At 44.7% G+C, this 27523-nt stretch overlaps 1 long non-coding RNA gene across 1 annotated transcript in view; it reads left to right on the forward strand.

Moving 5' to 3' along the window:
- Positions 1-2474: 2474 nt before the first annotated feature.
- Positions 2475-27523, forward strand: part of LOC122803294 — a 173383-nt gene continuing 148334 nt past the window's right edge. The window contains exon 1 of the long non-coding RNA XR_006365100.1: positions 2475-2535. This is a non-coding gene — a long non-coding RNA (uncharacterized LOC122803294). The remainder of the gene's footprint in view (positions 2536-27523) is intronic.

Below are 27523 nucleotides of genomic sequence, written 5' to 3' on the forward strand. Positions count from 1 at the left end.
TGGTAGATCAACAAACAGGGAGGCACGCATTCATACCCTCTATGCCGGATGGCAATGGACCTCTGGAATGTGGCCCTGAGCTTCAACATTCAGTTACAAGCAATTTTTGTGCCAGGAAAAGAAAATATACTAGCAGGCATCCTAAGCAGAACTACCATGGATGCCCACGAATGGATGCTGCATCCGGACATCTTCAAAACCATTACAGGAAAATGGGGACTACCAGAAATAGACTTATTTGCATCCTCACACAATCACCAACTGAAAAAATTCTGCACAAGGACGTACCACCCACTTGCTTGGAAAGTGGACTCCCTATCTTTCAGTTGGAAAAACCTGACAGCATATGCATTCCCACCTCTTTCTTTGATGCACAAGGTGCTATTGAAGATCAAAGAAGACCGTCCAAGGATCATCCTGATAGCTCCAGACTGGCCAAGGCAACATTGGTACCCATTACTGAGGAGTATGTCTCGGGAACAAATACGGCCTCTGCCCCTAGTTCCCTTGCTGTTAACACAGAACAACTTCAAAACCCTGCATCCAAACCTGAAAACACTACAGCTGGCTGCCTGGAACATTACATAAGACCAAATAACCCAGATTTATCTCAAAGGGTTAAAGACATTATCTTGGAGGCTCGCAGACCCTCAACAAGAAAAAATTATTCAGCAAAATGGAAAAGATATCTCATTTGGAGTACTACAAAAGAAGAGAATGTGTCACTGGTAAACATAGCTAACATCCTGGAATACTTGGCAGAGCTCTTCCACAATGGCCTGTCCTATTCCTCCATTAAGATTCATGCTTCAGCTATTTCAGCAGAATACAACTTGGATCCTCCAGTCTTCTCACATCCTCTACTCAGGCAGTTTCTGAGAGGAATTAAAAATGTAAAACCACCTAGGAAGCCACCATTGCCAGCATGGGACTTGAACTTTGTGCTAGAAAAATTGACACTTCCTCCTTTCGAGCCAGCAGCAACAGCAGAATTACAGTACTTATCATGGAAAACTGCTTTCCTGCTTGCAATCACTTCAGCAAGAAGGGTATCTGAACTACAGGCATTAATGGCAGTACAGCCCTTCCTGATCTTCCATCAAGATAGAGTGTCCATGAGAACTAATCCTACTTTTATGCCAAAGGTGGTCTCCAGGGTATCTTTAAATCAAGCTATCCACCTGCCTACATTCTTCCCCAACCCACAGAACAGGGGAGAAAGACTGTTGCATACCTTGGATGTACATAGGCAATTACGTTACTACCTGGACAGGACCAAGAGCAATAGAAAAACTGACCAGCTGCTAGTAGCATATGCAACAGGAATGGAAGGAAAAGCAATTTCAAAACAGACAATCTCTAAGTGGATAGGAAATTGCATTAGATTTTGTTACTCCTACCATGGGAAGAAAACTCCAGAAAACATCAGGCCTCACTCTACAAGGGCTACAGCCACTACCACAGCTTTTTTACGAGGAGTGGCTACCAAAGACATTTTAGAGGCTGCTACTTGGAGCTCCGTGCATACATTTGCCAAGCATTATAATTTACCCTTATACTCCAGATCCCGAGCAGGTTTTGCCACTGCTGTTTTGCAAGGGATCTTAACTACACCATAATCTTATTTCTCCTCCTCCCCCAGTTTGGCTATGGTATTCTACCCATTTGTAAGGACTGCAGATGCATCCTTGAAGGATATAGTACAGTTTTGTACCTACCATAAATGTAGATGTCCGATAGGCATGCATCTGCGGTCAGGATTACCCACCCTCCTTCCCCTCTGTGGTACTCCTAGGGTATTTGCCCATCTTGTAGCTAGCTGGGGGAATCTATTATGGTGTATTTGTTTGTATATATGTACATACACGCTTATTGTTTGTTTGCTCTCTACTGTTTGGAACCATTTGCATTTATCCAAATTTAGCCTTCCTAGAGGGCACCTGGCATCTGGGGCAAGAAACACTGAGGAAAATGGCGTCGGCTGATGCCTTTATACCCGAATAACTGCAGCTATGACGTCGGGTGAAGTGCGACATCAGCCGAGGCCAGACCCAGACTTTGGAATCCGGCCGACCGAAGGGCTGCCTGACGACAGGACAACCCATTTGTAAGGACTGCAGATGCATGCCTATCGGACATCTACATTTATGGTAGGTACAAAACTGGTACTTTATATGTACTCATCAGTAGTTCTTATACCTTATCTGAAGTACTCCCATGGAATTTGTTAAATTGATTTGTACTGTGCTTTGTAATTGAACACAGTGGAGTGTTTCTTCTGTTCCATATGTTTTATCCATGAGTGACAGATGTTTTATTATAGAATTTATTTAGTAAATGTGGTGAGTGCAGTTGGACTGTTTTAGTGTATATTTTGCCTAAGTGAACTGTCTTTGAAGTTAAGCTTTCCATGTAATGTGATATGTTAAAGTAGTCAGATGGTTTATTTAAGTCATTTTTGCTTGCTTTTCTTCCTTAGATACAGTAAGACCTAAAACACCACCTGCTGCAATCAAAAATGCAAAACCTCATGAGGTAACATTTAACACTGACTTGAAATCATTTAAAACATTTAAATGAAACATCTCTTTCCACCGTAATGTTTTTTCTAGCACATGTTGAACCGCAACATTTGTGAGCCTGATAATTGCCATCACTAGTCAGTAGTTTATGACGGTCTTGAATCATATTCAGTTATTTGCTTTTGACACTAATGTTTAACAGAAAGTATCTGTGAGTCTTTTATATCCAGGTTCATGCTTATGTACAGAATGGGAACAATTTTGAAGTCCATCCTCAGTTGGATAGTTTTCATTTTGTTCATGTGCTTTTTACAAGTGATAAAGTGTAATGGGGCTGTTTCTAAAATGTCTTCTAAATGTCTTCATCAAAAACTTCTGAGATGAAGAAAAGCAACAGAGGATGCTTGTGGTGGTAAGAGTGGCCCTATTTCCCACTCCATTAGTAAATATGGTAATCATGTCTCACCTTCAGAGATCGTATTGTTGCTTCTCAATGACATGCAGTGCAGGGTCTATATTACATCAATGAACGATTAAATGTTAGAATCTCTAAAGGTCGACCTTTAGAGATCGAACATTTAAATGTTCGAAGATGTAATAAAAAAAAGTTTAAAAAAAAGGGTTTTAGCAGGGGGGCAAGCCCCCCTGCATCCCCCACACCCCTCGCTACTTAACTATACCAACTCCGAGATCGCACATCAGTGCACTACAGTGCGGAAACGGGAAATTTCCCCTTCCCTACACTGTAGTGCGACCTTGGAGTTGGTATATTTAAGTAGGGGGTGTGGGGGGTGCAGGGTGGCTTTGCCCCCTGCTTTTACACCTTTTGTTTTTTTGTCACTTCGTGTTTTTTTTTTTTTTTTTTTTAATAAACATTTTCGAATATTTAAATGTTCGATCTGTAAAGGTCGACCTTTACAGATTCGAACATTTAATTGTTCATTGATCTAATATAGACCCGCAGTGCAGTATAGTGTACAGATTTGAGCACAAGTCGTACGTGTTAAGGTCAGTTACTGCTTTTTTCAGATGATATTCTGGCACTGACTCTGAAAAGAAATGAGTAATAACCGTTGTGCATCAGATCTAGATTGGTGTAGAGAAGCACCTCCCAGTGAATTGAACTAACCACCCTATGCCATTCATCCAGTTTCACGATACTAAGTTACCAGGTCCCCATTGTGCAGCTTATAGCTGCAGTGCATGCAGGTAAGTAGCAGCATGGGTCCCTTCCACAAACCTGTATGAAAATAAAATGTAAATCATCTTAAAATTACCTTTGAAATGCCTAGCCTTGTGTCTTCCAGTACATGTTCATTTATTATATTTTAGCAGAAGTAGTACCCACTCTGCTAGTGTTGTGTATTCTAGTCTTGAAGATAATAGGAGTGCACAGTGCCCTCCTACCTCTTGTATTAAAAACAGTCATGTGCCTTAAATGAATGCCTAAATCTTTTACAGGCAAGACCACTGTAAAAAGTAATTCATGACATCTGAATTGCCTAACTTCTTTGTCCTTTATTCCAGCTGCATTTTAGCTGCCTGTTTTCCCTGAGAACCCAACACTGGTCTTGTGGTTGTTCCTTCTTCTTTCCTTATGAGTACTTTTAGTCTGTCAGTCTTGAATGGGGAAATTCTGTGTGTAATGTGCCTCTTGCACATCTCAAAAGTCCCATTTTTATGAAATATTGATGATTGTAGTGGTCAGTGTTGCACTATGAATCCTTATCTGTGGGAGAGTAACATGAAACAGATGTCTTCCTTTCCAGTTTGACCTCCACAGTTTCATAGATGCCCTTAATGAGCAGACCTCCTCTTCTGCTCTAGGAAGAAATGGTGGTGTATGGTTAAGGGAAGAGCAACCCAGCTTTTTCATTTCTTTTTTCCAAATGTGATCTTGTCAGTCCTTCTGCCCATTAGCACTTTTATGGAGACTTCCATAGAAAGATAAATACCTAGTCTGGAAACATGTTTGTATGTATTTTTATATATTAATTCGACTGTGTGGAATGTTTTCTAATTGGATTGTTGCATTCTTGGATGGAAATTTTACATTGGAGTTTCAGGTCATTAACATCCCCAGGTTTACTTGTAGAATGCAGATTCTGCCGAAAACCTTTAACTTGCTGTGCCTTGGTCAACATGGTAGAGGAACGCCATGTTTCCTTTTGTGAGATTGCATGGATCTCAGAAAGAAATGCACCTTCAAGAAATGAACAATTTGAAGACCTGTTTAGACCAGAAGACACTCAGCCAAAACTCTACCAGTGATCTTTTGGTTTACGGGAACTGGTCCAAAGAACATTTTCAGAGATGACCCAGGCCAGGTTCAACAAAAACATACACAGTATAATATGCAAAATATAGTTAGTGTTCATAATATAGACAAAAGGCTTAGTTACATAATATTAAATATAAACAGTCGATTTAATCTTTTGTAATAATGTCAGTATTAAGATGTGGACTGTATCCGAAGTCACTAAAATATACAAAGAGAAATGGGAAACTGGACTTAAAAAACATAGTAAAATAGATCAACCCAAGAAGCTGGTCATGAGAGGCAGCAGGCAGAGAGCCTGAGGGCCTATGTAACCCTGCCAGTCCAAGAGAAGCTTGAAGTTAATAGACTCAACAGTGTTCTGTTCTGCCCTCGCCACAAGTTTAGTTCCCACATGTTTGCTAATTCCCCATCCTTTCCTGACCTCTCTAGAGGCAGACATTGGAACCATATCTATGTTGCTGTGCACAGTTTGAGACCTCTAGGGCAAATGCTGATTCTCCAGCAACAATAATCTTTTCTTTTGAAGATTTAACTTGTATGCTCCTCCCTGTTTATGTAATTCTTGAGTATTCCTACCATTTTGTTTGAAAAAAAAAAAGACAATAGCCTGGCCTTTTCAAAGAGAAAACTTTTCCCATTTAGGACTGATAGTCTCTCCAGAGATAATAGGCCTGACACTCAAGGCCTGGTCATTGACTATATGTCCATCACTCCTGGCTGTTTTTGAGTATAAAAATTCCCCAAAGAGCCCAAGGCAGCTTGACAGAGGATAACCCAAAGCTTTTCACGTCACGAGTTTCTCCCCCCAGAAGAAAGTTACATTCTCTGCATTCTTCTGACTCTGGGTTTAGAGGGTGAGGGTCTGACTTACTCTTCACAGATTTCCTCAGCTGTCATAGTGCTAAGAAACCATTTCTTTGGACTTCCATCTGCATGACTTGTCCTTTGGAGAGGCATTTAAATTCATAATAGAACATTTTAAGTGGGTCTTCAAGGATGTTTCAGAGCCCGGTAAGAAATAAGTATATGAAGAATAGAGAAGAAAGTACATTTTGCTCTTTCTCTGGTGTTGCAGACTAAGTCAGCATGCCTAGAACCAGACTTCTAGCCATCAAAAAACAGACTTTTCAGGATTGAAGAGACAGTGAAATACCTGTGCAACAACCTTATTTGGAAAACGCCTATGATATCATTATAGGATTTGTGGGCATCTGGCTGTTACACACTGCAAGCTCTGAAATGATTAATGGAGAGTAGATTCTTGGATCATTTTGGGAAGGAGCTGTATGTCTGTTGTACGTTGGCTTTCAAGACCATCAGTTGTAACTTGAATATTAAGTACCAGAAAGAGATCCTCAGTCAGTAGAGTAACTGCAAATTCACCCTGGTTTTAGCACCATTATCCCTCCTGGATTAAGGGAAACACGTAAATGTCTCAACTTAATCTTTTTCTGCCTGTCTAGAAACTACCATGAGAATGTAAGCCAGGCTTCTTAAAATCCTTACTGATTAATAGCCTAATAAGTGCCTATAAACCTAGAGGGATGTGTCTTCTGTGATTATAGATGAAGCCCTGAAGCAAACGGAAAAGAGTACAGAGTACTGACTCAAACAGCCTTTGAACTGGTGTAAGCATGTCATAAAATGTGGGTCTTATGTAGTGGATGCTTTTGACAGAGTAGCAGCATCTAGCACTGTGATCAGAAAGCATGCTTGCTTAATGCTGCATCCTATGCCAAAAGATGTAAAGTGGCAGATAATGGACTCCTTTCATGACAAGGATCTGATGGGTGGCACTTGTTCAAAAAGATTTTCAATAAAAAAAGAGGAAAAGGGCAAAACTATGGAGCCATAGAAACAGTTTAATTATCCACCTTTTCATGGATATAACAGAACTTATCCTGCTAAACAGTGGTCATTTTGTAAGTATCAAACTAAAGTGGATTAGTCTAGATAAATAGTGCCTATGAGGAGAAACAGGCTGGAGAGGTGGCAGGCTCAGAGATAGGCAGTAAGGTAGATGGAGAGGAGTTAAGTCCCCTTTTGCATAGGAAGAACATGGACAATATTGATTATGCTCCTTCTCACCTTTTGGGGGCAGGCTGTTCCACTTTAAATAGAACTTGTTCAGCCTGACTCCTGAGAGATTATATATGTGTAACTTATGAGCTGCAGAACAGGGTAGTTCCTCCTTTTTATGGGCATGCTTTCAGTTCCCATTGATCAAATCCAGTTAAACTGCTTGTGCTAGGGCAACGTCTGTCTTTTGGAACAGTAATGGTGCCACTGAATGCCAAAACCAATGGCTTGCTGATACATATTCTGGATTTGTTAAGCCTAAACAAGAAGTTTATGTTTTACTGTTGCAGTAATGACAGTATGAGATATCCTTGCTGTGGTACCCCATGACTGGCCCAAATACCATAAACTTCATCTCCATCCTCCTGGGCCAGCTGACACTTTGGGCTTGAATCATTAGCTCAGTTAGACAATGAAAAAGAGTATCAGGGACATTCATGCAGTATGATGTCTACTGTTTTTTTCTGAGTTTGATCCCTCTTGTAGACAAAGGGAGAAGTATCTGAAGCTTGTTTGGATAACAGACAGCAGTGATTCACGATCTGCCACTCCACCCAGACTCATGATTGTCAAAGAAGAGTAGATGCTTCCACAGTCCCCTCTTGCAACTGTTTGTGTGGTTGAGGTCTCAACTGAGATCCCTTTGTAGTCTTATATGCCAGCAACCCCCTCCACACCTGTACAGGTTGAAGAACTTGGGTAGTTTTGGTCCAGGGCCACTTTGCAGGCCTCTGCTTCCGACTCTCACACTAGGCCTTCAGAGAGGGAGGGTGAAATTTCCTGCATTAGACAGGATTTATCAGTGGTTCAAGAGCGGGCTGCAGCCACTCACCAGCAGCCTAGTTCTAGTACATTCGACACCACACACAGACCCTAGCCTAAGGCCAAGATTAAAAAGGCTGCTTTTAGCTAGCCTCATCCTAGGCCTTCAGGGTGCCAACCCCAAAAGGCCTACCAGTAGGATCTACTCAGACTGGCCAAGTATCCCTTTCAAATTGTGGGATCTGACCAGCATAGCCTTGCTAAAACCCTTACTGCAGGATCATCTTCTGGGAAAAGGGATTGAGAGAAATGCCCCCCCCCCCCCCCATATGCTGATTCATAGTCTGATGATAATCTTACCTTAGCTTCACCAGTTGAGGATTTCACTTTTAAGGAGGCACTTCACAAAATGAGGGAGTATTTCCACTGGGAACAGTCCTAGAAGAGAGTTAGAGAATTCTTAAACTTCCATGAGCATAAACCCGTGGCCATTCCTTCAGTATTAGAGGTAGTGGATGATGTAATACTTGACTCATCTTTGCAGCCTGACTCCCAGACACCTGCTCCTAGGAAACCAGACTATTGCCACAGGGTCCTGGATTCCTCCTGAGGCAGTGTCGTGGGATTCCAAAGGAGCTAAGGGCAGCACTTCTAAGAATCCCTTGCCAAATGAAAAAGAAGGAAGGTCCCTGGATAGATATGGCAAAAAAGTGTACACTTTCTGCCATTCTGTCCATGAAAGCTCTCTGTTACCATGTCCATATGGTTAAGTTCCAGGAAATTCTTCTAAACCAAATGAAGGAAAAAATGGAGGGGGATGAAGGATAGAGCTCTCCAAAAGAATTGTTGTATCTCTGCAACTTTTGATCACAGGTTGCTAGGCATTATTTGCTTTGATGCTTTAAAAGTATCAAACAGGACATTCGCCTTTAGATTAGTAATTTGTCGGCATGCTTGGTTAAATGAACAGCTCCTCCTAGAGCATATTAAGTCTAAATTCCTATGCACCTCTGGACAAGGAGTTTTTTTTGTACCTAAGGCTGAAGCCATTTTAAAAATCTGGAGGACATGGCTAAATCTGTGCAGATGGTAAAAGACTTTTTGCAGGTCCAGTCTTCTAGATATAGCAAGAATTATCCTAACAAGCTCTATATAGCAAGAATTATCCTACCAACCTCTGGTCCTTTTCTTCTTCTCAACCCAGACAAAGAGAAAGAAGGACTAGAAGGGACAGACAAGAGAAATATTAAAAAAAGATGGCAGGCTGACCAAACTAATAGGCCTAGTCATTCCTAGTCCCCCAGGCCCAGCACAGTCCAGCCATGACTCAGCCATGCACCTCCCTGTTCCCATTCCCCCAAGTTCCACCCCAGCCTTTCTTTCCTGTCCCTTTCCCTCTGTCCTACCCATTTTTTTTTTCAAAACTATTGGGGAGACTCTCCCTGTTCTTTAGGGAATGGAAAATGTTAGCGTGACATATGGTTATTAAACATAATAAACTCAGGCTACAAATTGCAGTTAGCCTCTTTTCCCAAATGAGCAGATATACCTTCTGTTCTGAAAGATCAGCTCCAAGAGGCTGTCACGCAAGTAAGTCTGTTTTAGCTCAGGGCTCTGTATAGCCAGTTCTAAACTAAAGGGGTACAGGATATTATTCAAGACTGTTCCTTATTCCAAGGAAAGAAGGAACTTGGAGGCCTATCGTGGGCCTTTCAAGACTAAACAGTTTCATGCTAATCCCCAAGTTCAAAATGTTAAATCTGCAAAAGTTTCTGTCCATGTTATCTCTCCAGGCAGTCATGGTCACTTTCGATATAAAAGATGTTTACCTGCGCATTCCCATAGCAAAGAGACACGGGAGATATCTCCACTTCAGAGCAAGTGGGAAGCACCATCAATTCTCTTTTCTACCCTTTGCCTGTGTACTACTCCCAGAGATTTTACAAAGTCTGGCCCCGGTCCTGCTGGACAAAGTTTGTTCACATTTGCCCTTGTTTGGACAATTGCCTGATTCAGCAGACACTGTCAAGGATCTACACTCCTCCTCTTAATCTAACATGACCATTTTCTCAGAGCTGGGGTTCACTCTCTATTTGAATAAATACAATCTGATCCCATCATGCAAGTAAGTGTTATTAAACAAACTTATTTACTGTTTCTGTAGCTGTGGTTTCTTTTTATTTTGCCATTTAGTGTGGTTCAGCTTAGTGTTCCTAGGAGCCGTTTTAGACACAAATCTACAAATGTCCTTCCATCGGAGGATTGCTTCCTTATGTAGTACTTCGAGTCTCCCCTCCCTCAGATAACCATCTCCGCAAAGGAAGTCCTCAGAATGTGGAGTTGCATGGCTTTGTGTCTCCTGATAATTCCTTTGGCAAAAATTGAACATGCGAAAGATTCAGTATTATCTCAAGAAATGTATGGTGCCAACACCAACATTCCTTCAACCACAAGGTTCAGCTTCCCCTTGTTTAAAAAAAGGAGTTTGAATGGTGGATTCTAGCCTACAATCTAAACAAGGGATTCCCTTCCTGATACAGCCTCAGAATCGGATTCTAACCACAGATGCTTCAGACCTGGCATGAGGCACACATTCCGGTGGTCTACAGGTATGATGAAAATGGTATCAAGCCTTCTTATTAAATATTACATAAATCAAAATGAGATGCTGGCAGTTCTAAAAGACATGTTTGCATTCAAGCACTTAGGGAAACCAGGCATTCTGCTGGTGGGGACAAACAGCACCACAGTGGGGAGCACACTCCTATCCTCAGTGTCATTTAGCCATGCAGTTGTGGGACACAGCTCAGTCCTTGGGGCTACATTTGATGGCCCACTTCCTGCCAGGGCAAAACAGCCTCTTAGCTGACCACCTCAGCAGCTCAGAGGCAGATCCTCACAAGTGGACCCTAAACAAGGGCATTTTTTCAACAGTTAACTGAAAAGTGGGGAGTGCCAGGAATTGAACTTTTTGTCACAAATATAAACAAGCAGTTGGAAAAATGTTGCACAAGGGCCAATAACAGCAGTGCCTTCCCTCCCTTACCACTCATCCCCATGGTATTACTGAAGATCAGAGAGGAAGGGCCAAGGATGATTTTAATTGTACCTCTTTGGTTGAGACAGCATTTGTTTCTTCTGCTGCACAGCCTGAGCAAGCAGGAACTGTGTGCGCTACCTCAGTTGCTGAACCTGTTAATGCAGAACAGGGATGTGATGCCCCAACACTGGCCCAGTAATCAAGGAGCCTCAGTCCTCGCCACTGGCAACAGTGGGGAACGTACATACTGGGAGGATGACAAGTACACACACAGTAAAGTGCAATTTCCCTTAAGAGCACACAGAGATCACAGTCATTCTGGGGCTGGTTTCTTCCTCTTTCTCCAGATCCCTAATAAGACTCCCCACTTGCACAGCTATAGAGTTGAGTTCTCAGCCAAGTGACCAAACCAAGATCTCCAGGACCCTCTCTCTCCAACCAGTGCTTCATGTCCCTGCCCAAGTAGCTGACACACACACTCTTTGAGATTTGATTTATAAATTTATATTTCTAAACATACTGGAAAATATTAAGATACAACCAAACACCCTAATACTGGGTGATTTCAGCTACCCTGCCATTAACTGGGAAAACTACTCTGGTACCAACACCTTTTCCCAACGGTTTTTGGAATTCATAAATTCCAATGCCCTGGATCAACTAATCCATTGTCCCACAGGGGCTCCAATATCCTAGACCTGGTCATTACCAACATGGGAGATAGATGCTCCACACCAGTGGTCACCCCCTCATTGGTCAGGTCTGACCATAAGCAAATCACCCTTGACATCCACATCCCACCGCCACCCCCACCCCACCCCCCTCAGTAAGGAAACCTCCGTAAATAACTTCTCCAAAGCCAACTTTGTGCTACTGAAGTCAGAAGTGACAAACTTCATGACACCCATGCAGATGGGATCTGAAAGTTCGACTGCTGAATCCTACACTAAGGCACTGTGCGAGCACATCGTGCATGAATTGTGCCATCCCAAATAGAACCAAGATGCTCTCCCCCAAAAAAAGGAAGCCAATCTGGTGGTCCCCTGCTATAAGCAAACTATACAACAGAAGGAAGAAACTGTTGCAGAAAAGAGGAAAATCCCAGGATGCAAAAAACTCCCTCACCAGCCTTGGTAAGAAGCTGAGATCCCTCATAAAATCCTCAAAAGCTAGTTAAGAAAATAAAATTGCCAAAGATTCCAAAGACCATTACAAGGCATTCTATAGTTATGTCAAGAATCTAAATGGCAATGCTCATATCTGCTCTGAGCTACAACAGAATGGCATTAAATATACTGATCCCAAGGATATTGCCAATATCCTGGCATATCAATTTAGTGCCAACTTTACCCCCCTCTCACCCCCTAAAGGGCCCATCTCAGTACCAAAAGATTGCCAAATTCCGGTAATTACGGCCACACAGGTAGAAACCACTCTCTCCAAAGCTAAGAATACAGCATCCGTGGGACCAGATGACATCCCGGGCTGTGTACTACATGAACTACAAAATGAACTGGCACCTCAACTTAGTGTCGTGTTTAATCATAGCCTCACCTCAGGCTTCATGCCCACTGAGTGGCACACAGCTACAGTTATCCCACTCCACAAGGAGGGGGATCCACCTTGGATCCTGAGAACTACCGTCCCATCAGTCTGACAAGCCTGATCTGCAAGGGCATGGAACACGTTATCATGGAACTTATAAACAAAGACATTGGCAACCTTTAAACACTGGACCCCACCCAGTTTGGGTTCATGAAGGGCTGATCTTGTCTCCTGAACCTGATTGACATCTTCGAATCAGTCTTCAGAGCTGTGGACGAGGGTAAGGCAGTCCACACAGCCTATCTGGACCTCGCCAAGACCTTCGACACCATCCCCCACTCTGGAATCATAGATAAACTTACTAAGCTGGGCATAAATCCCGACGTCACTCGATGGGTTGCCAACTGGCTTACTGACAGAACCCAGACTGTAAAAGTAGCCGACTCCAAATCCAGCTCCAGACAAGTGGAGTACCTCCGGGTTCAGTCCTGGGACTACTCTTGTTTGGCATCTACTTCTCTGAAGTACAGGCCAACTCTAAGGGACTCTGGCTAACAAAGTTCGCAGATGACTGCAAACTGGGAGCCATTATTGAATCCCCAAATGATGTGGATAGTCTACAAAAGGGCCTTACAGAAACAGATACCTAGTGCCAGAGCCATGGGCTCGAGCTTAATGCCAAGAAATGTATAGTTATCCCCTTTGGATAAAAAACATGTGCCTATGAATTACCACATAGGTGGCAGTACACTAAACATCGAAAGTGTGATGAGAGACTTAGGGACACAAGTGGTCAGTGGTCTCACCTTCAATAACCACATCATCACAACAGTCAGGAAATCCTTCTGTGTGGCACACCTCATCACTAAGGGCTTTTCATCCAGAAAAAAGGAGGTCATTGTCCTACTGTATTCATCCCTCATTAGACCCATTATAGTCTAACGCCCCATTTGGTATGTACCTCACAAGACATCTGCAACAGCTGGAAAGGCTGCAGAAATACCTCACTAAAAGAATCACAGGCCTAAAGCAGATGCCATATGCTGACTGTCTAAAAAAAACTCCAGCTATACTCTGTGGCATATCGTCTACTCAGAGGCGATCTCTGCTTAACATACAAGCCCATGTCAAACCCTGAGCTGTTGGACATGCTCCTCTTAAAGAAATCCCAATCCCTCAGAGCCACACACTCCAGGGATCTAAACCTTGTCATCACAATGAACATAACTTGCTGGAGGGATAGATTCCTGACCCAGAGACTCTCCAGACTCTGGAATAGACTGCCCATACATGTCAAGCAGAGAGCCTCCTTGGCCCTCTTCAAAAGGAACCTTGATGATTGGATGGTAGATAGGAAAGTCACCCCGGGGATCATGTCAGTCGCCCTGCTAGACAGGGGTCCAGGGAAATAAATATTGTGGGAAGAAATATCCAGGGAATTGTTAGGGCTAGGCTTGTATAGGTCCTAGAGCCGATAGCCTAGTACCAACCTATGACCCTATATACAAACACACGCACACACTCTCTCTCTTACACACACACACACACACACACACACACACACACACACACACACACTCTCACTCACACTCACACACTCTCTCACACACACTCACACACACTCACACACACACACACACACTCACACACTCACACACACACTCACACACACACTCACACACACACACACACTCACACACACACTCACACACACACTCACACACACACTCACACACACACTCACACTCACACTCACACACACTCACACTCACACACACACACTCACACACTCACACACACACACTCACACTCACACACTCACACACTCACACTCACACACTCACACTCACACACACACACACACACACACACACACACACACCCTTCTGTCCAGACTATAAGGTAGTTCCGACTGCCATCAGCCACTCTTTATCAGCTACTTTAAGGCCCACATATTAATTGGTTTGCAGGGGTGGGATATCCACATATTAGGATTCACTGGTGTGGATATTGAATTTCTGTAGCCTGTGAACAGTGGTCACTAAGAAAGGTGTCTGTACTCTGAATCAGCCACACAGTGAACATTCAGAGTTTCATATCGCCATTTTTTTTTTTTTTTTTGGTGGCTTAGACAGAAAGAGGAGGCAAGCATGTCAGCAGAGGAGTATGGCAAGCTGACACGGAGCCAGTTGGCTGAGATGTGCCAAACTAAAGGACTGGTGCATGCTAACCTGACTAAAGCAGAAGTGATTGCAGCTTTAGTCACAGCTGCATCACAGAATAGCAACCAGGAGGACAATCAGACTGGCCTTGGGAATGTACAACTCTCAGAAAATGGACAGTTCACCCTTTGCACAGATGACTTAAAATATCCATTTGGAGTTAGAGACTTGAACTGGAGGCCAAATGTTTGGAAAGAGAAGCAGCAGCGAGACTGAGACATCTGGGGACTGAGGAAAATGAAAAACTGCGATGTCTGAAAGCTGAGGAGAATGAGAGGCAGAGGCAACATGAAAAGGAGATGCTGACTCTTCGCCATGGTCATGGAGGTAATGGGGAAGGGAATAACCAAACCCCAGAAGCAACAAAGGTCAATAAATTTCTTCTACAATTTACAGAGGTGGTAATTTTGACTGTTTCATTCATATGTTTGAAAGGGTATGTAAACAGTGTAATGTTGACCAAGGGCTCTGGGTACGGTTCCTGACCCCCTTACTCCATGGTAAAGCTGTAACTCTTATTTCTAAATCATCTGATACTGATTGCTTAAATTATAATGCTGTCAAAAACTGTCTTTTAGAATGTTTTAAGTTAACACCTTATAGGACAAAGTTTTGTGAGCAGAGATGCAAGGCATATGAAAGTGTGTGTGAATATATTGCTGAACTAAGCACTTATTTTCATAGGTGGGTGAGTGGATGTCAGGTCACCACTTTTGAAGGGCTGTCAGACCTTTTGATGAGGGAACAAGCACTTAACACTTTGTCTAAGGACATGAGAGTCTGGTTAGCGGATAGAGAATGTGACACAGCAGATGAGTTTGGGGAAAAAGGGAGATCTATACTTAACAAGCAGGGCATCACTGCACAGGAAAGGAATATCCTGTGCTGCCCATAGGTCTATGGGAACCCATGGTAGGCAGCTTAAACCACCCCAACAGAGACCGCCACTTGACCAGGTACATGTCCAGGACCAAGGGTTAAACATTTTAAATGCAGCCAGTGGGGGCATGTAGCATATTGATGTCCACATAGGCAAGGTGGGGAACAAAAGGTGGGAGAGCCAGTAAGTGGGGATGACAGAATGCCAGCAGTAAGTTGTCTAGAGACAACAAGGATACCAAAGTACCACAGGAGGTTATATCCTGTCTTAATAAATGGGAAAGAGGCCATTTCTAAGAGAGACGCAGCCTCTGGCCTAACCATTGTGATGCTTGCAATGGTTAAAGAGAAGCACTACTTGCTTGGGCAGTCTACTCCAGTCAGAGCTTTAGGAGGGACCCCATTCCAAATACCTTTGGCTAGGGTTCACCTTGACTGGGAGGATGGAAAAGGAAGCACGCAAGTAAGTATGCTTGTGGAGATCCCTGCAGATGTCCTGATAGGGAACGATTTTGATAATGTAGTACCTTGTGTACATGCAGTTACATGCAGTCAGGCTTGGAGACAAGCATGTGCGTCTGGTAGCCTGGGGGACACCCAGATGGACTGCACACTTGCAGCCAGGACTAGTGAGGTGGTTACTTTAGGGAGGGAGCTACCCTGTAGCAGTGAGACTGAAGGTGAGCCACAGCTGCTTATGGTTACTGATGGTTCCCTTGGACGGAGTGACTGCAAGGGCAGAGGTGAGTAGTAGTACCCAGGCTGACAGTGAGGCACCACTGTCAGAGAATACCAGACTTCCTGTGGAAGGGGAGCTGGAAAGGGTTACAAAGAGAGAGTTGAGACAGGCTCAGCTCTCAGACCATACATTACAAGGCCTGAGGGAAGTAGCTATTGAGACACCTGATTCTTAAGGGAAGGGGAATCCGTATACTGGGACAAAGGGGTACTGTATAGAGAGTGGACTCCTGAGGGAAGGACGGAGGATGAGAGAATACAACAGTTGGTACTGCCCAGAGCCTACCGTCTGGCACATCTAGCCATAGCCCATGATATTCCCTTTGCAGATCATATGGGCATAAAGCATACCAAGAGACGTATTATGCAGAACATTTATTGGCCAGAGATGTAACAGGGTACTGCAGGACCTGTGAGCAATGCCATAGGCAAGGCAGGACAAAAGGTGAAAGCTTCTTTGATGCCTTTGCCAGTGATTGAGGAGCCATTTCAGAGGGTAGCTATGAATATTGTGGGGCTTCTGAGTACCCAAAGTTCTACAGGGAAAAAGTATATCCTAGTGGTAGTAAATTATGCTACCAGGTAACCTGAAGTAGTGACCCTATCCTCCATTGAGGCAGAAAAGGTTGCAAATGCTTTGTTGGAGATTTTCAGCAGGGTAGGTTTCCCAAAAGAAATACTGACTGATAGAGGTACCAATTTCACGTCAGACCTGCTTGCTTGTCTGTGGAAGTACTTTGGAGTGAAGCACCTTAAGACCTCCCCCTACCATCCCCAGACTAATGATCTGGTTGAGAGGTTAAACTCTACACTAAAGACCATGCTACAGGCATTTGCAGACCAGTTTAAGAGGGATTGGGACAAATATTTGCCCTATCTATTGTTTGCTTATAGAGAAGTGACCCATGTATCCATAGGTTTTTCACCCTTCGAGTTGCTGGTATGGGCATAGGCTGAGGGAGCCACTAGATTTGATTCAAGATGAGTGGGAGGATGTCTGTGAATCCCACAAGGAGTCTGTTGTGGCATGTATCCTAAACTTTAGTACAAGGTTCAAGGAGCTCATGGGCTTTGCCCAGGAGAACCAGTCAGAAGCCCAACAGCAGTAAAAGGTCTGGTATGACAGGAATGCTCGAGCTAGAGAGTATGCTGTGGGGCAGCAGGTAATGGTTCTCATTCCTGTCAGACACAACAAGCTGCAGGCAGCCTGGTAGGGGATGCTTCAAGGTGGTAAGGAAGGTCAGTGAAGTTAACTACATGGCAGAACTGCTAGGCAGGAGGCAGGGGCATAAATTGTACCATGTTAACATGATGAAACCTTACCCTGACAGGAGGGCCTTGTGCTAAGTATTTGCAGTGGATGGCAGAAAAAGTCTGAGGGGTATCTGGTGACTGATCTCCTCAGTGAGGCTCAGACCGACACCTTAGTGGAAGTGGTAACAATGTCCCAGCAGCTATCCCCTACCCAGGTAGAGAAATCTGAGCAGTGTTACAGGAGTTGAGGGACATATTCACTGGGAAACCAGGGTGCACCATCATGTGGATACAGGACCCCAAAGCCCTATTAAGCAGGCCCCCCTTACAGGGTGCCTGAGAGAGAGAGAGTCAAACAGACTCTGAGAGAGGAGATACAAGAAATGTTGGAACTAGGGATAATCCAGGAGTCCAGCAGTCCCTGGGCCTCCCCAGTGGTGCTGGTACCAAAGAAGGATGGCAGCACCAGGTTCTGTGTGGAGTACAGGAAATTAAATAGTCACACAGAGTCAGATGCTTACCCCATGCCTAGGATAGATGAAGCCCTAGAGCAGCTGGGTGGAGCTAAGTATCTTACCACTACTGATGTTCTTCGTGTTTCACTGTTGCAGTCATCACATTTGGGTTATCTGCCTGCAGGTAGCCCTCAGTCAGCCCGAATACCAGAGTCTTGGGACTTCTGCGTCAGATGCTGTTGCCTCTCCCAGGTCGTCAGGGGTATAAAGCATGCAGCTGATGCCATTACATCAGCTTTTCTTGCCGCATGGGAGCCTGAAGCAGAAGCATTTTGCAAGTGCTGGTTGGCTGATACCTGAAATTTTCATTTTTCAAGTTTCAGACCTGAAGTCCTCCAAAGCTAAATACCCCATTGGGGATCCTTTTTTCTTGCTCTAACCGATGTCAGAAAAAGTTAACAATTGTCTTGTCTGTGGAAAGCAAGTACCTCACAGAGATTTTCATTCTTACTCCATCATCTGTTTAGACCCATACCACGATGTTCCTCGCTGTAGGTTTTGTGGCTTGTTTAACGCCTGAACTATTCATCGTCGGGCTATCTTTGTCGCTAAATTCTTTCGCTTTCGATATCCATTTTCCGAAATGGCTTTCATAAGCCATCCGACTGTCGATCTTCCGAAAAAACATAAGGATAAAGACAGAGACAGTCCGCATAGGTCCAAAACTGCCGACGACGCTTCCGTTCAGCTAGTCGCCAGTTCATCGGTATTCAGTGAGGTGCTTTTGCAACCCATGATACCTGCTTCTACAGATTCGCAGGCCTCTACTGAGACCCATTCGGAGCCCGGTATGCTGCGAGTTGCTTCTTCTTCTATGGAACCAGCGGATGTCTCTACCTTGGATGGGTCCGGAGCCGCTGTGCAGGCACCGGCTTCTGAGGGTGTATTCCGATCTTCCGATGTTAGCATTAAACCGACTGCTTCATTTTTTTACTAAAAATGCTGAGTTTCTCAGGCCCAGAGTTCGCACTACGCCTAGAAATCCGATGACCAAAGCGCATGCTCCAGCTCCCTTGCCACAGAAACAAATGCTTAGAATGGCTGAAAACCTTAGAACTTTAATTAGGGGAAACCAGCCTTCCCCTTCTAAAAGACAAATAATTGATTTTCCTTCGGATTCTACAGACTATGAGTCCGATGACTCTGATCTCTCTGATTACCAGGAAATACCCTTATCTACCTATGAGGATTCAGATGCAGAGGATTCCATTCCCTCTGCCTCCCCTCCAGAGGACTTTTCTTTTGGTGAAACCTTGCATACTTTAAGAGAGCATTTCCACTGGAAATGCCAGGACTACCCTCAATCCAAAAAGAGACTCTGAGAATTTTTAGACTTGCCTCAGCACAGGCCTGTAGCTATACCCCCTGTCCTGGACATTGTAGATGATGTCTTCATGGAATCCAGTCTTACTCCTGATACTTTACCACCAGCTCCTAGAAAGCCTGACAGGTACTAAAGAGTACCTGACTCTCATAAATTTCTCTTTAAGAATCCCTTTGTAGATCCAGAGACCATTTCTCAGGGACCTAAAGTCATTAAGGCTACTACAGCCAAAAACCCTACCCCTTCGGACAGAGAGCCTAGAGCTTTAGACAGATGGGGTAAGAAGGTATATATCACTGCAACTCTTTCATCAGGGCTTTGAATTGCCAGTTTCACATGTTGAAGTACCAGCAGCATGTTATGAAACTAATTAAACAAAAAATGTTGGTGCTTCCAGATTGTACAGAAAATAAAGATTTACAACAGCCAATGCATTCTGCAAACCAAGTTAGTAAACATACTTTGCAGTGTGGTTTTGATGCCTTAGAAGCATCTTGTAGGGCTGCTGTCACTGGGTCTGTACTGAGAAGGCATGCTTGGCTGAAGGAGCAAATCCTGCCAGACCATGTCAAAGCAAAATTACTAGATGCACCATTAAACCAGGAAAAATTGTTTGGCACAAAAGCAGAAGTTGTTTTTAAAAAAATGGAGGGGAAAGCTAAATCTATGCAAACTGTTAAAGTTTTTTTTTACAGGTGCAGCCACCTAGATTCAGTAGGCATTGGCCTTCTAAAACTGGTCTTTTCCAGTCCCTCCCAGGCATTCTCAGTCCAAACCCAGGGGCAACAGGCCACCAGGACTACTGTCTCAGGGTATGCAGAGATCTAAACAATGGAGTGCTCCCTCCTCTAAAACAGGGAGTGGTAAGTCACCCCCTTGTGAAAAAGTTCACAATGACTTGACTATCTTTCTTCCCAGCAAAGCCCAAGTACTTGCACCCCAGGAGGAAAACTCGCTCTGCATGCACAAAACAGGATGTCCATTACCCAGGACTGGTGGGTCCTAAACATTGTATCCCAGGGATACAGATTCTACTTCCACTCACTGCCAACCCCAAGCGGGTTGCCAGACCTTCCTCCAAACCAGTGGGCAGAGGTTCAAAAGCAAGTACTTTATCTTCTCAGTATCAGGGCTATTCAACCTGTGCCTATAGAGCAAAGGGAACAGGGTTTCTACTCCAGACTATTCCTAGTGCCCAGAAAGGAGGGCTGTTGGTGCCCTATCCTAGATCTGTCACTTCTCAACACCTTCCTGGTGGTCCCAAAATTCATAATGTTGACTCTGCAACAGCGTCTTCCTATGCTAGCCAAGGACGCCTGGCTAGTCACTCTAGACTTAAAAGAAGCTTATCTGCGCATCCCCATAAGGGAATCTTGCAGGAAATATCTACATTTCAGGGCAGGCTCTATGCACCTATCAGTTCTCTTCACTTCCCTTTGGCTTATCTACTGTGCTCAGGGTATTTACAAAATGCCTGGCTCAAGCCATTACATACTGCAGGCAGAGAAATATTCAAATTTACCCATACTTGGATGATTGCCTGATTCAGGCGGACAGTCAGGAATTGCTACCTCACCACCTGGCATTTGTAAAGATACTTCTAACTTCTTTTGGGTACACCATCAACGAAAAGAAATCACAACTGCTGCCCAACCAAAAGATTGTATTCCTGGAAGCAAGCTTGAACACAACTCCCCGGATGGCATTCCTCACTCCAGAAAAACAGGCTTATTTGACAAACTACTTCAAACTAATGGCCACCAAAACCTATCTGCAAGAAAAATACTGCAAGCCCTAGGGTTCATGGCCTCATGCATGCTACTAATTCCTTATGCAAGACTGCATATGTGGAAACTTCAGTGGTACTTAAAAAGTCTGTGGTGTCAACATTCTCAGAACCTGGAAACACTGATTCCTGTCATTCCTTGTCTAAGGGCAGAGTTCCTTTGGTGGGCAGAGGTATGCAACCACAACAAAGGACTTCCTTTCACTCAACCCCTCGCCGCCCAAACCCTGACAACAGATGCATCAGACTGTGCGTGGGGAGCTCACATGGCAGGCAAATGCATTCAAGGCGAATGGAGCCCAGAACAAATTCCCCTGCATATCAATCAAAAAGAAATGTTAGCTGTACAGAATGCTCTGACAGCCTTCAAATAACTTATCCTTTCAGGACAACTCCTGATAAAGACAGACAACACCATAGTTATGTGGTACATAAACAAGCAGGGGGGGAACTCATTCCTACCCTCTCTGCAGGTTAGCCATGGCCCTGTGGAACACAGCCCTGAGCAACCAAGTGCACCTGCAAGCTCAATTCCTGCCAGGCAAACAAAATTCACTGGCAGACAACTTAAGCAGAAATCTACTGGACCCACACTAGTGGAAGCTGGAACCCAACTCATTCAAACTTCTAATCCGCAGGTGGGGGACTCCAGAGGTGGATCTCTTTGCCTTCCCCAAAACCATTAATTGATCAAATTTTGCACCAGAAATCCCCACAGTCAAGCATGGAAAGTGGATGGCCTATCCGTGACATGGGAAAACCTCTCAATTTACACCTTTCCCCCTCTGCCCCTCTCAAATGTACTACTCAAGATCAAACAGGATAAGCCAAAGACGATCCTTATTGCCCCAGACTGGCCACACCAGCACTGGTACCCACTCTTACACAGTCTGACAGCAGTGCCACCCTGGCACCTACATCAGACCCCCCCTTCCTGCTCTCCCACCAGGAGGGACAGATTTTGCATCCACAGCTGCAAATCCTGAACCTTGCAGCCTGGTTTATCCCCTGAATACACCACCAGCAACCCTCAGCAAACGGGTGCTGGACGTCATCCTTGAGACCAAAAGGCCTAGTACTAGGAAATCCTATTCAGAAAAGTGGAAAAGATATTGTTCTTGGGGCCACTCTCAAGGAAAGGACATAGCTGTGCCCACCTTACCTCAAATCCTAGATTACCTAGCAGAGCTTGCACCTGTCACGCTTAGGCTTTCAAATACTGGCCAAGGCTCTTGCCACCCCCATAGTGCCTTTTTTAGGCAAGGCTCAAAAGACAAACCCACCACTATAAATATTACAAGTAACAAAAAACTGAGGGTAATACTACTCAATGCCAGAAGTCTAAACCTCAAAATGCAGGCAGTCGAGGCACTCCTCAGTATGGAGAAAATCAATATATGTGCAGTAACAGAAACCTGGTTTAAGGCTCCAGAGAGCACCTCAGCACTACCAGGCTACAACTCGTACCATACATTTCAGCCACAGAACCCAGACCGAAAAACAAAAGGTGGGGGCGTATCCATATTCATCAAGGATACCCACACCTCCAGGTTAGTGGCACAGCATGATGCTTCAGAGATCATCCACATGCAACTAACAATGGGCAAAACTGCAGTTCAAATTGTAGCTTGCTACAGATAACCCACCATGTCCCAGGACCCCCATTCCGCATTTCTGGAAACACTGGGAAACATAAAGGTCCTACCAAACACCCTAATATTGGGTGATTTCAATTACCCAAACATTAAATGGGAAAGCTACTCAAGTTCTAACTCCCTTGCCCAACATTTCCTAGAATTTATAAACTCAAATGCCCTGGATCAACTGGTCAACACTCCCACCAGAGGTGGCAACATATTGGACCTGGCCATCACCAACATGGGCGACTGGTGTTCCACACCGGAGGTCAACTCTTCACTGGTTAGATCTGACCATAAACAAATCACTTTGGATATCCACATTCTGCCCCCACCTCCAGACAAGGAAACCACCGTGAAAAACTTTTCAAAAGCAAACTTCACACTACTTAACACCGAGGCGGGAAGTTTCAAAGCCCCCATGCTAAAGGATAACGCTGTCCAAGCTGCAAAATCCTTTACTAATGCTTTCTACGGGCACCTACAAGAATGCATGGATCGTGCTATCCCAAGCAAAACCAAGACTCGCTCTTCCAGGAAAAGGAAAACCAGTCTGGTTGGACCCCTGCCATAAACAAGCTATACAATAGAAGGAGGGTACTAGTACAGAAAAGAGTAAAATGTCAAGAAGGGAAGACGTCACTGATCAGTATCAGCAAGAAACTACGGTCCCTCATAAAATCATCCAAGGCGAGCTTCGAAAGAAAAATTGCCAAGGACTCCAAAGATAACCACAAGACCTTCTTTAGCTGTGTCAAGAATCTAAGTGTCAATGCTCAGATCTGCTCGGAGTTGGTGCAGAATGGTACAAAATACACTGGACCGACCGATATCGCCAACATCTTGGCAGACAGGTTCAGTGCAAACTTCACCTCCCTCTCACCCCCAAAAGAGCCCATAACCATACCAGAAGAATGTAGAGCCCCTGAAATCACAGACACTCAGGTTAAAACAGCCCTCTCCAAAGTCAAAAACACAGTATCAATGGGACTGGACGGTGTCCTAGGCTGCGTCCTACTACTCGAGCTCAAAGACGAACTAATCCCTCACCTAAACACACTGTTCAAACTCAGCCTCTGCCCTACCCATAGAGTGGCGCACAGCAATGGTTATTCCACTCCACAAAGGTTGAGCCACAACAGACCCCGGAAACTATCGCCCTATAATTTATTGGGAGGGTGGCCTAATGTTTAAGGTATTTGCCTTGCAAACACAAGGTGCAGGGTTTGATTATCACAGGGGATAATTGGCTAGGCTTAAAATGGCTTGCAAGGGCAGTTAGCTTACTACTAATCTATGAACCTGACTAGCTTGGTCTGCAAGGCTATGGAGCGCATCATCATAGAACTCATTAACAGAGACATTGGGAATCTCCAAACACTAGACCCTACCCAGTTCGGCTTTAAGGGCAGATCATGCCTCCTAAACCTGGTGGTCTTCTTTGAGACGGTTACCAAGGCTATAGACAAGGGAAAGGTGGTACACACAGCCTACCTAGACCTCGCAAAGGCCTTCAACACCATTCCCCATTCTGGTATTATAGACAAGCTCACCAGCCTGAACATAAACTCCTATGTCACAAGATGGATTGCCAGCTGGCTCACGGACAGAATCCACATGGTGAGAGTTGCAGGAGCTAGGTGCGACTCTAAACCGGTTACAAGTGGCGTTCCCCAGGGCTCAGTCCTAGGACCCCCTCCTATTTGGCATATACTTCTCAGAGGTACAGGCAAGCACAGGAGGATTATAGCTGACCAAGTTTGCAGACGACTGCAAACTAGGGCTATAATTGACTCTCCGGCTGACACAGACATCCTGCAAAAGGGTCTCACTGAGACGGATACATGGTGTCAAAATTATGGCCTCAAGCTAAATGCCAAAAAGTGCATAGTCATCCCCTTTGGAACAAACGAAGTACACACAAACTACCACATAGGTGGTAGTCCCCTAAATACTGAAAATGTAATAAGGGATCTGGGGACCCAAGTAGATAGCAATCTCTCCTTTGATAATCACATTGCCACAGTGGTTAGAAAATCCTTCTACGTAACCCACCTAATCACAAAAGGGTTCACATCCAGATCAAAAGAGGTCATTGTGCCCCTCTACCGATCACTCATTAGACCCATCATAGAGTACAACGCACCTTACAAGACACCTGCAACAGCTGGAAAGACCACAGAAGTACCTCACCAAGAGGATTACTGGCCTCAAACAGATGCCCTATGCAGCTCGACTGAAGAAACTCCATCTGTACTCAGTTGCATACCGCCTACTCAGAGGTGATCTCTGCCTGACATACAAGGCCATGTCCAACCCAGAATTGATGGACATGCTCCACCTAAAGAAAACCTTATCCCCTCGAGACACACGCTGTAGGGATCTAAACCTCGCCACAACAATAAATAGGATGTGTTGGAGGGATAGAGTCCTGTCCTAGAGACGTCCCATGCTTTGGAACAAGATTCCAAATTCCAATCTACATTAGGCAGAGATCTTCGCTAACACTCTTCAAGAGAAACCTTGACGAGTGGATGGGAAACAGAAAGTTTACCCCGGGATCACTTAAGTGGCTCTGCTGGACAGAGGCACAGGGAACTAATATAAGGGGGCGGCGAAAGCCAACACATTCTGGCTAGGCTTTTAATTGTTTTCAGGCAGATAGCGTAGTACCTATCTATGAACCTGAGAGCTACTCCACAAAGGCCTATCCTTCTCATCAACTAAAATGCATGCCTCTGCCTTCTCAGCTCACTGCAATACTGAGCCACCTCTAATTTCTCAGCCTGTCATCAAACAGTTCCTGAGGGGAGCTAACAATTTAAGGCCCCCAAGGAGAGCTCCCACCCCTGCCTGGGACCTTAATTTTGTACTAGAGAAGCTCACGCTTGCTCCTTTTGAGCCTGCTGCTACAGCAGAGTTAAAATTCCTCTCTCGGAAAACAGCCTTACTTCTAGCCATCAGTTCAGCAAGAAGAGTGTCTGAATTACAGGTACTAATGGCTGTGAAAGCCTTCATTATTTTCCATGTGGACAGGGTTTCCGTCAGGACTAACCCATCATTTGTGCCCAAGGTGGTATCCAGTGTGGCTTTAAACCAATCCATCCATTTACCAACCTTTTTCCCTAATCCTCAGAATAAAGGGGAAATGATTCTGCACTCCTTGAACATGCACAGACAGCTCAGGTTCTACCTTGACAGAATTAAACCTTTCAGAAAATTGCTACAGGGGCAGAGAGCAAGTCCATTTCAAAGCAAACAGTTTCCAAATGGATAGCACACTGCATCCATTTCTGCTACAAACAGCATGGAAAATCTACCCCACAGGGTATCAGGACTCATTACACTAGGGCTACCTCACCCTCTACAGCATTCCTCAGGGGAGTCCCTACCAGGGACATCTTGGAAGCTGCAGCATGGAGTTCTGTACACATCTTCACTAAGCATTACCACTTACCTATTTTTTTCTAAATCCAGAGCTGGATTTGCCACAGCAGTCTTACAGGTCCTGCTAGCCAGCCCCAATACTTCTTGACTGCCTCCACCCTTCCTCAGCTTTGGAAATCAACTTAAGTGTGATGCCTGCAACAGTGAAACATGAAGAACTTAGTACAGTTGTGTACACTTGCCATAAATGTAGATGTTCAAGTGTATTCACTGATGTTCATCGTGCATACAGCTGCAGTCATAACAGATGGGTTCTCCTGCCGTCAGGCGGGTCCTCGGTCGGCCGAATTCCAAAGTCTAGGTCCGGCGTCGGTTGTCGTCGCTTCTTCCCTGACGTCAGTGCGACAGGGGTATAAAAGAACCAGCCGATGCCATTTTCTCCAGTCTTTCTTGCCGCGCGGTGCCCGAAGCAGAAGCAGTTCGCAAGTGCCGGTCGGCCAGCTCCTGAGATTACGAAAAATTTGGAAAACTGAAATCTTCTTAAAAGCTAAGTACCCTGTTGGGGAAGCTTTTCTTGCCTCAGACCGATGTCAGACAAAGTTAATAATTGTATTTCTTGTGGGAAGCAAATACCGCATAAGGATTTCCATTCCCTCTGTATACCTTGTTTAGGCCCAGACCACGACGTCTCGGTTTGTCACTGTTGTGCTACGTTCAAATGCACTATTAAGCGTCGGGCGGAGTTCGCCCAGCATTTTTTTGGGAAAGCGTTTAACTATACCATGTCGTCGGATACTCCGACACCGGTTTTGTCTAAAAAATGCAAAGACAAGGACCGACACTCGAGGTCCGTGGCCTCTACCGACACCACGCCAAAGCCGACTACACGTGGTCCGGTTCTCAGTGAGGCGCCTATGCAGCCCCTGACTACCGACTACACATCTTTGGCGGTGTCTCCTGTACCCGAGGTCGCAGGCTCCTCAGCCCGCACCCCGACTACAGATACCAAAGCCACTCTTGGCGTTGAAACACAGAATGTGGACAGGTCCACCTCCACTCAGGGTGTCTTCAGACCTTCCTCTTCTTTCTCCATCAAGGCTTTCACCAAGTCTAAAGCAACCATGCACCCTAAGAGACCAGTTACACAGGGCCCATCTCCAGGCCCCATGCCTAAGAGACAGATGCTTAAAATGGCTGAGGATTTAATTACTCTAATCAGAGGTTCTCAGCCACCTCCGGACAAAAGGCCCAGAGTGGAGGAAGATTTCCCCCTCCTCTGATCAGGGATCCATTATTTCAGAACACTCTGATGATCAGGAACAGGCTTACTCCCCTTTTGAAGACTCTGATGCAGAGGAGTCTATTCCTTCTGTATCCCCCCCTGAGGATTTCTCATTTGGGGAAACTTTGCATACCTTAAGGGAACACTTCCACTGGGAAGGCCAGGATTATTCAGATTCCAAGAAAAGGCTCAGGGAATTTCTTTTGTTACCCCAGCACAAGCCTCTGGCTATACCTCCTGTCTTGGACATCCTAGATGATGTTTACTCGG

This window comes from Protopterus annectens, chromosome 5.part1 (assembly GCF_019279795.1).
Source record: "Protopterus annectens isolate FY-2018-M chromosome 5.part1, PAN1.0, whole genome shotgun sequence".
NCBI lineage: Eukaryota > Metazoa > Chordata > Ceratodontiformes > Protopteridae > Protopterus > Protopterus annectens.